Here is a 13275-nt window from a genome sequence, read left to right as displayed (position 1 = left end):
GGCTGGTGGGCGTGGTTTGGCTGGTGGGCGTGGCTTGGGCGTGGCGAGGGTGCGGTCAATTTGCATATTTGTCTATTATTAGATTAGATTGTATTGTGAGTTCAACACCCCAAGGCAAGTCTCCTTCCATCACAATCTATCCCCCCTTTACCCTCTCCTGCTTTCCCCCATCCCCATCCCCTGTGGAGATCACTTTGTGATGTGACATTTGAAATGACATTTGAGATGTGCCTTGAGAACACAGGTAGCATTTAGACAGATGAAGAGGGTGAGAATGTGCTTCAGGTACAGAGAGTGGGCACGTGGCCTGGAGGCAGGAGAGATGAAGACCGGAAAGACCAGAGCACATGCCCCTCATTGCCTGTCAGTGAGGGGACAGGAGAGGGAAACAGAAGACCCTCCATGGAGGGGCAAGACTGAGGAGAAAAGGAACCAACCACAGAGTGGTCAGAACAAGAGAGATAGTGGGCCCTCCATGGGAGGGCAGGAAGAACAGGGGACCATGGGAAGGGGCAGGGCTGGGGGAACAGGGAAACTTTCTTGGGGGGATAGGGGGCCCTCCTTGGAGGGGGCAGTGACCCCGGTCATCCCTCCCTCCTCTTCTGTCTTCCCTGCTCTGCTCCCTCCATGGAGGGTCCCCTGTTCCTCTGCCCTGTACCCTCCATGGAGTGTCCCTGTCCCCCCTGCCCTGTACCCTCCATGGACGGTCCCCTGTCCCCCCTGCCCTATAACCTCATTGGAAGGTCCCTATCCCACCTGCCCTATACCCTTCATGGAGGGACCGCTAACCCCAGTCCTTCCCTCTCCATGGAGGGTCTCCAGTACCCCCTGTCCTGCCCCCTTTATGTAAGGTCCCCTGTCCTCCCTGCCCTGGCCCCTCCATGAAAGATCCCCTGTCTGCTCTGCCAGACCCCGTCCGTGAAGGGTCCATTGTTCCACCTGCCTTCCCCACTGCATGGAGCGGGCAGGACAGGGGGCACTGCAGACCCCCATTTCCTCTGTCCTGCCCATCCCTGAGATTCCCATGTCCCCACTCACCTGCTCCATCCATGGAGGGTTCCACCACCCAACGTCATACCCTTTTTCTTCGATGGAGGTGGTCCTGACCCCGCTGCTCTGCTTCTCCATAGAGGGTCCCTTGTTTTTCTGTCCTGCCACATCCATGAGGGATCCACAGTCCCCTACACCCCCTACCCTATACCCTCCACAGAGGGTCTCCTATCCCCCCTGCCGGTACCCTCTATGCAGGGTCCCCTAACCCTCTTGCCCTGTACCCTCCATGGAGGGTACCATACCCCCCTGACCTATACCCTCCATGGAGAGTCCCCTACCCACTGCCCTATACCCTCCATGGAGGGTCCTCTGTCCCCCCTGCCCTATACCCTCCAGGGAGGGTCCACTGTCCCCCACCTGCCCTATACCCTCCATGGAGGGTAGCCCGTCCCCCTGCCCTATAACCTCTATGGAGGGACCCTACCCCCCTGCACTATACCCTCCATGGAGGGTCCCCTACCCCCCCTCTATACCTTCCATGGAGGGTCCCCCGTCTCCCTTGCCCTATACCCTCCATGGAGGGTCCCCTACCCCCCTGCCCTATACCCTCCATGGAGGGTCCCCTGTCCCCCTTGCCCTATACCCTCCATGGAGGGTCCCCTACCCCCCTGCCCTATACCCTCCATGGAGGGTCCCCTGTCCCCCTTGCCCTATACCCTCCATGGAGGGTCCCCTACCCCCCTGCCCTATATCCTCATGGAAGGTCCCCTATCCCCCCTGCCCTGTCCCTCACTCACCGGCCTCTGAGAGGTGTGTGCTCAGGTCTCCAGTGTTCATCTCTCCTGCATCCAGGCCATGTTCCCATTCTCTGTACCTGAAGCACATCTCACCCTCTTCATCTGTCTAAATCCTACCCCCTCAAATATCATTTCAAATGCCAAATCACAGAATGACCTTTAAAAAATATAAACCTGATCATGTCATTCCCCACGCAAGGGCCATTTACTCACCCGTCCTCTCCTTCGCCCAGCCAGCCTGGTTCTCCCTGCCCCGGGGGCACTTACTGTGCCTTTGGTGGTGGCTTCCCCATTCCCCATGTGGCCAGCTCTGTCTCAACAGCTGAGTCTGACTTTAAATATGACAAGATTTTGGGGAGCTCTTCCTGAGCCTGCAGGGGAGTCACCCTGCAGTGGCCCCAGCCCAGCCTTGTGGGGTATCATGTGGCAACAGGTCACAGAGCCAAGACAGGTAACAATGGTAAGACAGGTCACAGAGGCAACCGGGCGACTGTCCTGGGTTAGGCAGGTGGTGAAGTTAACCAGGTGTTTTTTGTTTTTAAATCAGTGATTGGACATTTATTGAGCACCAAACCCCAGACCCTGTACTGAACGTGCAGAAGGTGTGGCCCCACCCTGAGGTCCTGGCCCTCAGTAACCAGGTGTTCTTGAAAGTGGGAAGTGAGAAGTGGGCAGGAGGGTGGGTCAGGGATGCCATGAGAGGGACTCCACACGCATTGCTGGCTTTGAGGCTAGAGAAAGGGATCACAGACCAAGGTTTTCTGGAGGCCCCTGGCAGCTGGCAGTGGCTTAGGCAGAGACATGGAACAGAATGGTCACATAGGAGCAGATTCTGCCGGCACCCGTGAGCAGGGGACGGGCTGGGTCTCCCTGAGCCTGCGGGGAGGAGCACAGCCCCATGCATCTGCCTCAGGTTTCTAACCCACAGCACCTGCCATCACTCTTCCATTTGAGGTCATTTGTTAGGGCAGCAATAGAAAACCAAGACAGTCCCTGTTGCTTCCTAGTCACAGCACCTAAGTGCTTTCTTCATGGCTCTGAGTATCTTCTGAAATAAAGTGTTGTTCTTGTTCACCTGTCTCCCAGCCCCTCTCAGCACCTGAAAGGTAACCTGTGAAGGCCCGCCCCCTAGACCCAGGTCCAGGGAGGGCCACAGGAGGAGCACATGTGTTCAATGGGTTTGGGACTGAAGGACTCTTTTCTGATTTGATAGAATGTTTTCTATATATATATATATTTATATATATATATATGTATATATATATATATATATATATATATATATATATATATATATATATATATAGAGAGAGAGAGAGAGAGAGAGAGAGAGAGAGAGAGAGAGAGAGAGAGAGAGGTAATATGCAAATTAGGCCAGAAGACTGTAACAGTCATGATCAGTCAGAAGGAGGCTGCGTGCGCAGGTGAGGCCCAGAGCAGAGACAGAGACAGAGACAGAGGACCTGACCGAGCTGCCGCAGCGGCTCAGGACATCCCAGAGCCAACACTGACAGGGGGGCCGTCCTGGAGCTGACACTGACGGGGGGCCTGGGGCTGCTCCAGCTGCAGCGCACCAGCAGTCCAACCTCTGGGCATGAGCTGCAGAGGAAACACCTTTTCTGACCGCTCATGGCTAAGCTCCCGGTATGCCCCTTGCAGTGTTCTTGGTAACTTGGGTAATAAGAATCCAAGAAGGCGATCTAGGGTTTTTCCACCACGCTCCTGGAGGAAAAAACAAAGGTCCACTGCTGGAGGGGCTGAGAAATGTCATATCCTGCCTTAGCCAGTTTGGCTCAGTGGATAGAGCCTCGGCCCGCCAACCGCAGGGTCCGGGTTTGATTCAGATCAAGGGCATGTACCTAGGTTGTAGGCTCCTCCCATGCAGAAGGCAACCAATCGAAGTGTCCCTCTCACATTGATGTTTCTCTCTGTCTTTCCCTCTCTCTTCCATGCTCTCTAAAAATCAATGGAAAAATATCCTCAGGTGAGGATTTAAAAAAAGAAAGAAAGAAAGAAATGTCATATCCTATGAAAGACACATCTTGAAAATGACTAAAGAAAGTTGTCATTTTTTCATGGTGAAGGGACTGGAGTCCATGTTGATGAAAACACCTTGGCAGGTGTGGCAGCCGGCAGTGGCAGCAGCAGTGGGGTGATGGGGGTGGTGCCTTCCCCTGATCAGCCCGTTGCCTCCCTCAGAGGAAGGCCAGACTGTGGCTTACCCGGGGAGTGGGCCTAAGCCATCAATAGGACATCCCCTGAGGGCTCCCAGACTGTGAGAGGGGCAGGCTGAGCTGAGGGAACACCCACGCCCCCAACCCCATGCAAAAATTTCATGCACCGAGCCTCTAGTTTTGTAATAAACTTGATTAATTAACATATAAATACATATGATTTCTTAAACCTCTTTAGAATATCCTAAATAAAGAAATTCACAAATTAAAAAAATCTTTTTATTTTTTTGTCAAAACCTGTGTCTCGTTTTTTGGTTCAGAAATGCAGGAGCTGCTCTGTGAGCTGCCTCAGGGAAGGAGAGGGTCCTGAGTGCAGACCAGGTTCACACTAGGATTGGCCTCCTGTCCCTTGTCCCCCACACACCAGCCCTTTGGCCTCTGGTGGCCTGTTGACCATGGTGCTCCTGACACATCATGTTCACCCACCCAGTGTTGCTTCCTGTGGGGCCCAGGGACTCCCATCCCAGGGCTGTGAGGGCACGGGCTGCCATGCAGGTTCACCTGACTTCTTGTTTCTTTACCTTCGCTCACCACTCCTCAGTGTGAAGGCTTTTGCCTCAATGACGTCATCATTCTGCTTAACTGGTAAAATACATTATTGGATCCCAATTAATCTGGGCCCTAGCATCTTCCCCTGAAAAGATCAGAGGTAAATTAGTTAATAATTCATTTGAACTGGTCTACTTTTCAGGGTTTTGATTTATAAGGTAACTGTACTGCCCCAGGTAACTTCCAATTTTTACCTGGGCCCATCTGCATGCACTTAGCACTCTATCTCAGTATTAGCAGAAGAAAGATTAAAAAGTAAGCTGGAGAGTTTTAATAGCTTTGTAACAATAGCATAAAATGCGAAAGAATGAACTATAAGTCTGTAATTACATAAATAATACATTTGTGTAATTGTCAAATAAGGGGAGGCATTTAATGGGCAAAAGTTTAATTTGATGAAATCCAACTTAGTGATTTTCTCTTTTGTTTTATGTATCCTTTTAAAGAAATATTTGCCTAACCCAAGGTCCCAAAGAATTTCTGCTATGTTTTCTTTTAGAAAATTTACATTTTAGCTCTTAAGTTAATGATTCCCTTCAGGCTGATGTTTGTATATTGTGTGAGGTAAAATTCAAGGTTCATTGTATTCCATACATCCTGTTTTCCAGCCCCATTGATTGAAAGCAGTATTATTCTCTTCTCATTAAATAACCTTGGTAGCTTGTCAAAATCAATTGATCAGATATCTGTGTTTTTCTTTCTGGATTTCCTCTTCTTTTCTACTCATCTATATGTCTATCCTTATGCCAGTACCACTCTATCTTGGTGACTGTAACTTCATAATAAATCTTGAAAACAGGTAGTATAAGTCTTCTAACTTTGTCATTTTCTTCTCGAGAAAAATGTTCTCTTTTAGGTCCATTGCATTTCCATATAAATTTTTTAATCACTGTCAATTTCTACCAAAAACAAAGAAAGAAGAAGTATGGGAGAAAGAGAGAAAGCCTGTTATCATGCTATAAAATAAACTAACCTGGAGGACATTATGCTAAGTGAAGTAAGCCAAAGGTAAAAAGATAAATATTGTATGATTCCACTTATATGGGGTACCTGGGATAGTCAAATTCATATACTTGCTGGTTGCTAGGGGTTGGGGAAATGGGAATAGAGAGTTATTGTTTAATGGATAGAATTTCAGTTTGGGAAAATAAAAAAAAGGCCTGGAAATGGATGGTGGTTATGGTTGCACAATAATGAGAATATACTGAACTGGACACTTAAATTTGTTAAAATGAAAATTTTCTATATTATGTATATTTATCACAATAAAAATGTGCTATACTTTTTTTGTAAAAATATCTGCTGGGAATGTATTGCAACTACATTGAATCTGTTGTTCAATCTAGAGAGAATGGTGCCTTAAAAATATTGAGTCTTCTGATTTTTAAGTGTGGTATATTTCTTCATTTATTTAAGTCTTCTTTATTTTCTCCCAGCAACATTTAGTTTAGAGTGCACAAGTCTCATTCATATTTTGTTAATGTCATCCCTATGTATTTTATGTTTCTCGATGCTATTTCCAATGTTTACTTCTAGCATATAAAAGTTATAATAGATTTTTTTATATTGACTGTGTATCCTGAGACCTTGCTAAATTTATTTATTTGGCTTAATAGCCTTTTTGTAAATTTCTCAGGACTTTCTACATAGATGATTATGTCATTTGTGAGTACAGACATTATTACTTCATTCTTTCCAATTGGTATGTATTTTATTTCTTTTCATTGCATCAATACACCAACTAGGACCTCAGTACAATGTTGAATATAAGTGACAAGAGCAGACATCTTTGCCTTGCTCCCAGTCATAGGAAGAAATTCAGTATTTCACCATTAAGAATAATGTTAGTGTTAGGATTTTTGTAGACGTCCCTTATCAGGTTGAGGAGATTTCCTTCCAATTCTAGTTTTCTGAGAATGATTTTGTTTATTTGTTTTAACCAGGAAGGAGTATTAAATTTTATCACATTCCTTTTCTACATCTATGGAGGATCATGTGACTTTTTCTTCTTTAGTCTGTCAAAAAGGTGAATTACGTTGAGTTTCAATGTTATACCATCCTTATATTCCTGGAATAAGACTCACTTGGTCATAAGGTGTGTGTGTGTTTTTAATGTATTGTTGGATTCATTTATTTGCTAACATTTGCCACAATTTTTTTAGTGTCTATGTTCATGAGATGTGTTGGTCTGTAATATTCGTGTCATTTATTTGTCTGGTTTTGGTATCAGGATAATGATGGCCAGGAAATTTCCCTTTCTCTTCCATTACCTGGGTTTGTGAAGAATTGATATTATTCCTCCTTAAATGTTTGGTGGAATTTAGCAGTGAAGTCATCAGGAACGGAAGTTTTCTTTGTGGAAAAGTTTTTAACTATCAATTCAATATATTTCATAGATATAGGATTATTTCACGTTATCTGTTTCTTCTTTAGGTAATTTGTGTATTGCAAGGATTTATCAATTTCATCCAAGTTATTGAATCTATTGGCATAATATTGTTTATAATATTCCCTTTCTTATAATTTTAAAGTCTGTAGAATCTATAGCAACATCTCCATGTTCATTCTCAATATTAGTCATTTGTGATTTCAATGCTCTCAAATGTATTGAGAGTTGTTTTATGGCTCAGAGCATGGTCTATCTTGGTGACTATCACAAGTGCATTGGGAAGGCATGTATACTGCTGGTTGCTGGGTTGAATGTTCTATAAATGTCAGGTCAAGTTTGTGGGTAGTATTGTTCAAGTCTTCTATCGTTTTATGGATTTGCTGTTTACTTGTGCTACAAATTAGTGAGGGCAAAGTGTCGAAATGTCCACCTGTAAACTCTGAATTTTCCTATTTCTCTCTTCAGTCAGGAAGCAGTCTTTGCTTATGTATTTGAACCTATCTCATTAGGTGCATACAAATGTATGATTTTTGTGGCCTGTTGATGAATTGAACTCTTTGACCTTTTGAAATATTCCTCTTTATCCCTTTACTAATTGTTCTGAAGTTTACTTTATCTGATAGTAAAATAGCTTCCTTTCTTTTTTTTCTTTTTTTAGATTCTTTTTTTTTTTTTTTTTAGAGAGAGAGAGGAAGGGAAAGGGAGAGAGAAACATCAATGTCTCCTTCATGCCCTCTACCAGAGATCAAGCCTGCAACCATGTGCCCTGATTGGGAATTGAACCTGCAACCTTCGGTGCAGGGATAACGCCCAGCCCACTGAGCCACACCAGCAATGACAAAATAAGCTTTCTTTTTATTAGTGTTAACATAATACATTTTTGTCATCTTTTTATTTTTAAACTATTTGCATCCTCATATTTAAAGTGCATTTCTTATAGACAACATATAGTTAGGTCTTGCTTTTTCACCCAAATTAACAATCTCTGCCTTTTGATTCAAATGTTTAAACATTTACATTAATGTTTAATATGGTCAATATGGTGGACTAAATCTACCTTTTTCATATATGTTTTCTATTTGTCTTATCTGTTCTTTTGTTCCATTTTCCTTCTTTCTTTTTTTTTTTATACTGTTCTTAATTATTCCATATCCTCTCTACTGTGGCTTATTAACTAAAACTTTTTTAAAGTATTTAGTAGCTTCTTTAGGGTTTATAATATACACTCTTTTTAAAAAATATTTTTTATTGATTTCAGAGAGAAGGGAGAGGGAGAGATAGAAACATCAATGATGAGAGAGACTCATTGATGGGCTGCCCCCTGCATGCCCCTAACCGAGGATCGAGCCCACAACCCGGGCATGTGCCCTTGACCAGAGTCGAACCCAGGATCCTTTAGTCCACAGGCCGGTGCTTTATCCACTGAACCAAACCGGCAAGGGCTATAATATACACTCTTAATTATCATAGTCTATCTTCAAATAATACACCACTCTATGTATAGTGTGAGAACCTTACAACAATATACTTCTAATTCCTCTTTCACACTTTGTTCTACTGTTGTCTACATACAGCTTTGGCCGATTCAAGTGTGTGTAACCATGTCCATGATCAGTAGTCCCACAATACAGCACACAGGGCCCACCATATAGGACAGAGAGAGAAATGGAATATAATGTCCCATGTTAGTAATATCATTTAGGGAGAGACTGACTGCAGAGTCACAAATTAATCAGAACAGCCACCAACCAGCCTTAGCCCAAGGGCTTTAGTTGCACCAAGCGTTAGTCTTTTATTTGCTGGATCATGGTAGTGTCAAGGAGAGGGTCAGGCACTTCCAGGGCTAAGACAGGGAGAGGGAAGGTGAGGTTCGGGACAGTAGTTATTTACTAAGCAGTTTAGAAGTACTTCAGTATTTTAACACTGGTTGGCCATTCAGGTGCACACCAGCTGTGTATGTCCTAGAGGTAGTGAAGTACCCCCTATACACACTTCCTTATGGAGTCTCCAATAATTTATGGCATGTTTGCTAATATAGTGTGAGAGAATTCTCGGGGGCACAAGCAGCGGTTGATCCATCAGCAAAGTCAAACATGGGAGGCAGAGCAGAAAGAAAAGAGCTTACAAGTATCTTATAAATCATAATAATGGCCGGTATTTTAGTACTTGCCATCTATCTCTAAACCTCTTCGCAACCTTTTGAGTGCACTGTTATTCTCAATCTATAGATGAGGATTAGGAGGTAAGATCAAGAATTTTCCCAGGGTCATATGGCGAAGAACCTATATTGTATCTATGACTCACTCCACTGCTCCTTTTGATCAAGGTTTTTTTCCTTCCAATATGTGAAGAATTTAGTCCCTTAAAAGGGTTTAATTTGTACTAGTGTTAGTAATACCGAATAAAGCCCAGGCTCATGCCTCATCTCTCTATTCCTGACACCTCCATTAACTACCTTTCTCAGTCTAGATAGAGGAATCATGGCTTGAAGCTGGAGGAACAAGATGGGTTACCAAAGCCCCATGCTTGTGGGAAATCCACCTCATAAATACGTAGCACTCAAGCAACCCAACCCCACATCCCTTAATTGGTGCCACAAGAAGTGACCCTAAGGCAGGACTCCCAGAGCCTGCAGCCTTCCCTAATTCAATATTGTCCATGTGGTATGGGTAGCAGCTCTTTAAACTGGAAGTGGCTCCTGCCTTGTATTACTAAACCAAAGGATCAAAAATAAAATGAGTTTACATTTTCTATTTAGGCAGCATCCTTTCTCTTAGGTGGCCTTAACTTGTTTTTTGAATGGGAAAGTGACTCAGCTTGCTCAATGAAGATGAATCCATTTACAGCTTTTTAAGTGTGACAAATTATATTTTTTTCTTTTCTGGAAAGGAGCACTGAAAACTACTGGTCCCAGTCAAAATATACAAAAGCTTTGAGGACTTTCCGTAACACCAAACTCCCAAATCTGTGACCATAGTAGGAAGTACAATCACTAATGTAATAAAACTAGTGTGGTTTAAAAGAGCTTTTGTTTAATAGTAAACACACCTGTTGGCTTAGTGTAGAAACTCAAAAGCAAAATACACAAAAAGAAACTGGCCTCATAAACATATTCAACTATGAATGGACTTTATTTTTTACTCTCAGAATTTAACAAGACTGTACACCAGAACTCTTGGACCTTTATAAACTCACTAAACATTAAAAAAAAAAAAAGCATTCTCAGTAGACCATATGGTTTTATAGTGTTAAATTAGTATTTCTGTACTATAGAGTACATAGGTGACTATATTTTTTAGCTTTAAAAAGAAAATATTTTCTCAGTACCAATTTAAAATATTCTACCTCCAATTTACCATTTGATAACTAATTTTCACTAAAAAGTTTGAGATTGTCCAATCAGTCTTACTCAAAAATGGCAGAGATCATTGACGGAGTTCAGTTTCTTACTTCATGTTATCAGTGCCCTGGGCTCTGTGCAGCAGCTGCCTTAACAGTATGTACATTTCAGTGACCGTATCAGTCTAAATACCTGAGAAGCTCCCTTCAATGCTTTTGCTCACAAATGCCTCCTCTCTTGAACTTCAATAAGCCATGTTTTCTGATGGCAGATTGAAGACACACGCATATTCTCCTCCTTGGGATGAGCAGATGGGGTACAGTGGACAGGAAGATAAAGAAGGTTTCAATTTTTCCTCAGCGGATTCCAACTTCCTTATGTTGATTGAGACTCCTCCAGGAAGTAGGCATTTAATTGTCCAGCAGTCTTAATTCTAGGAGGCGCTGTGAGCTCTTTTCACTTCATGTGAAATCCTGCTTTGCAAAGTTGATCAATGCAGTGAATTTTGGTGCATAACCAAATGGCCTCAAGATATAATCCAAATTTATTTGTGAATCAGTTTGAATTTAACAAAATGGCAGGTGGTAAAGTGTTTCAATTTTTTTTTTTTAATTTTATAAAGGAGTTCAAAGAACTCTGGTGGATATGAAGACTGCTATGAAATGACAGTTACTACCATGATGTCAGAATCCACTAAAAGGGTTCACAGTTAATAAAGTGGTTTATACAGTGGTCAAGAGCAGGGATTCTAGGTCCAATCTTTGTTGTATTACTTGCATGTTAGGGAAATAACTAAGCATCTCTATGACTAAATTTCCTCATCCATAAACATTTATCACCCCTATCATTCAAGAATTACACTAATCCCTTTGGGATTCAAAGATCATCATATATTTTACTTTCAAAAAAGTTTAAAACCTAGTTAGAGACAGTAGTACAAAAGAAACAGTACATAATTACAATACACTAGAGGCCAAGTGCACAAAATTTGTACACAGGTAGGGTCCCTAGGCCTGGCCGGTGATCAGGGCCTATCGGGGCCTTCTGGCTGTGGGTTGGGTCCTGCCTTCTCTGGCTGCCAGCCACTGGCCGGGGCCTTCCTTCATTCCGCGCCACCCCCTGGTGGTCAGCGCACATCATAGCGAGCGATCGAACTCCCAGTCTCCCGGTCAAACTCCCAAGGGGACACTTTGTGTATTAGCCTTTTATATATATAGATGAGGTGGGGAGGAGGGGGCGTGGATTGAAAGTGTGAACCCTGGAGCAAGATTGCCTGGATTGAAATTCTAGCTCCACCACTTTCCCTGAGAAGTAGAGCAAGTTACTTAACTCATGAGCCTTAGGTTCTTCATTTCTAAAATAGTGATAATATTTACACCTGAGTGTTTTATGAAAATTAAGTAAGTTTAATAGAAAGAGCTCATCAAAACCACAATGAGGTACCACTTTACACCCATTAAGATGGCTATTATCAAAAAACAAAATAACACCAAAAATAACAAATGTTGAAAAGGATGTAGAGAAACTGGATCCCTGGTATACTGCTGATGAGAATGTGAAAATATACAAACACTGTGGAAAACATTAAGGTGGTTTCTCAAAAAATTAAAACAGTTATCTTATGACCCAGCAGTTATAGTTCTAGGTATGCACTCAAAAGAATTGAAAACAGAGATTCAAACAAATATTTTACACCCATGTTCACAGTAGTGTGGAAGGAACAAAAAGTGGAAGCAACACATTTTCGTGCACAGATGAATACACAAAATATGACATATACATACAATGAAATATTTATTTATTTTTTAATATATTTTATTGATTTTTTTTACAGAGAGGAAGGGAGAGGGATAGAGTTAGAAACATTGATGAGAGAGGAACATAGATGAGCTGCCTCCTGCGCACCCCCCACTGGGGATGTGCCCGCAACCAAGGTACATGCCCTTGACCAGAATCGAACCTGGGACCCTTCAGTCTGCAGGCCGGCACTCTATCCACGGAGCCAAACCGGTTAGGGCTACAATGAAATATTTAATTTTAAAAAGAAGTTTTGACACACACTACATGGATGCACCTTGAAAACACTCTGCCAAGGGAAATAAGCCAGGCACAAATGCATAGACAGAAAGCAGAATGGGTGGTTCCCAGTGGCTTGTGGGGCAGAGAATGGAGAGTTGTTGTTTAATGGGCACAGAGTTTCAGTTGGGGAAGATGAAAGCGTTCTGGAGATGGATGGTGGTGATGGTTGTACAATAGAAGGTGTATAATGCCACTGAACTATACACTTAAAAAATGGTAACTTTACTGTATATTTTATTTTTTGGGGGCCAAGCCAGCTCAGCCAGGTTCAGTGAGCCTGAGAGGGGGCAGTGAAGGATTGAGAAGACAGACAAGAGAAAAAAGCTGGGTCTTGGTGGGACGCTGTCCTCTCTGATGGAGAGCTAGCGACAGCGCCACAGCCTGTAAGCTGTCTCTTCATTTTATAGCAGATTCCACGAGGCAAAGCGCGTGGTTACCACGTTCTCATGGGTTTCGAATCTACTCAACAGTAAGTGCTCAATGAACATTAACTATCCTTAGTGTTTTTGAAAGTGTTCAAGAGAGAAAATTTACACAGTAGATCAGAAATGTAGGTGAAAAGATGTCATCTGAGCTGGGACTTAGTGGATGAATAAGATGGATAGCAGTTATAGTAATTATTAACATCAGCCCTTTATGAATAAAAAGTCTGATGTTAGGTGAAAGGGGTCTTCAAATGCTCATCAAAATTTAAAATTAATTAACAACTATTACATGCAAGGCATGAGGGTTATATTTGATGAAGGAGTCCAAAACACAAATAGGTAAGCATAGAAAATTAATATGTTCAAGGATCAAATACCTCTTACTTAATTCCACATATTATAGGATAGTTTGCAGTAGTTACTTAAAATTTTGGACTTCAAAGTGTTACAGAATATCGGAGAAGAACCA

The sequence above is a fragment of the Cnephaeus nilssonii genome (assembly GCF_951640355.1).
Source record: "Cnephaeus nilssonii genome assembly, chromosome: 7".
NCBI lineage: Eukaryota > Metazoa > Chordata > Mammalia > Chiroptera > Vespertilionidae > Cnephaeus > Cnephaeus nilssonii.
Note: the sequence above shows the minus strand (reverse complement) of the source record.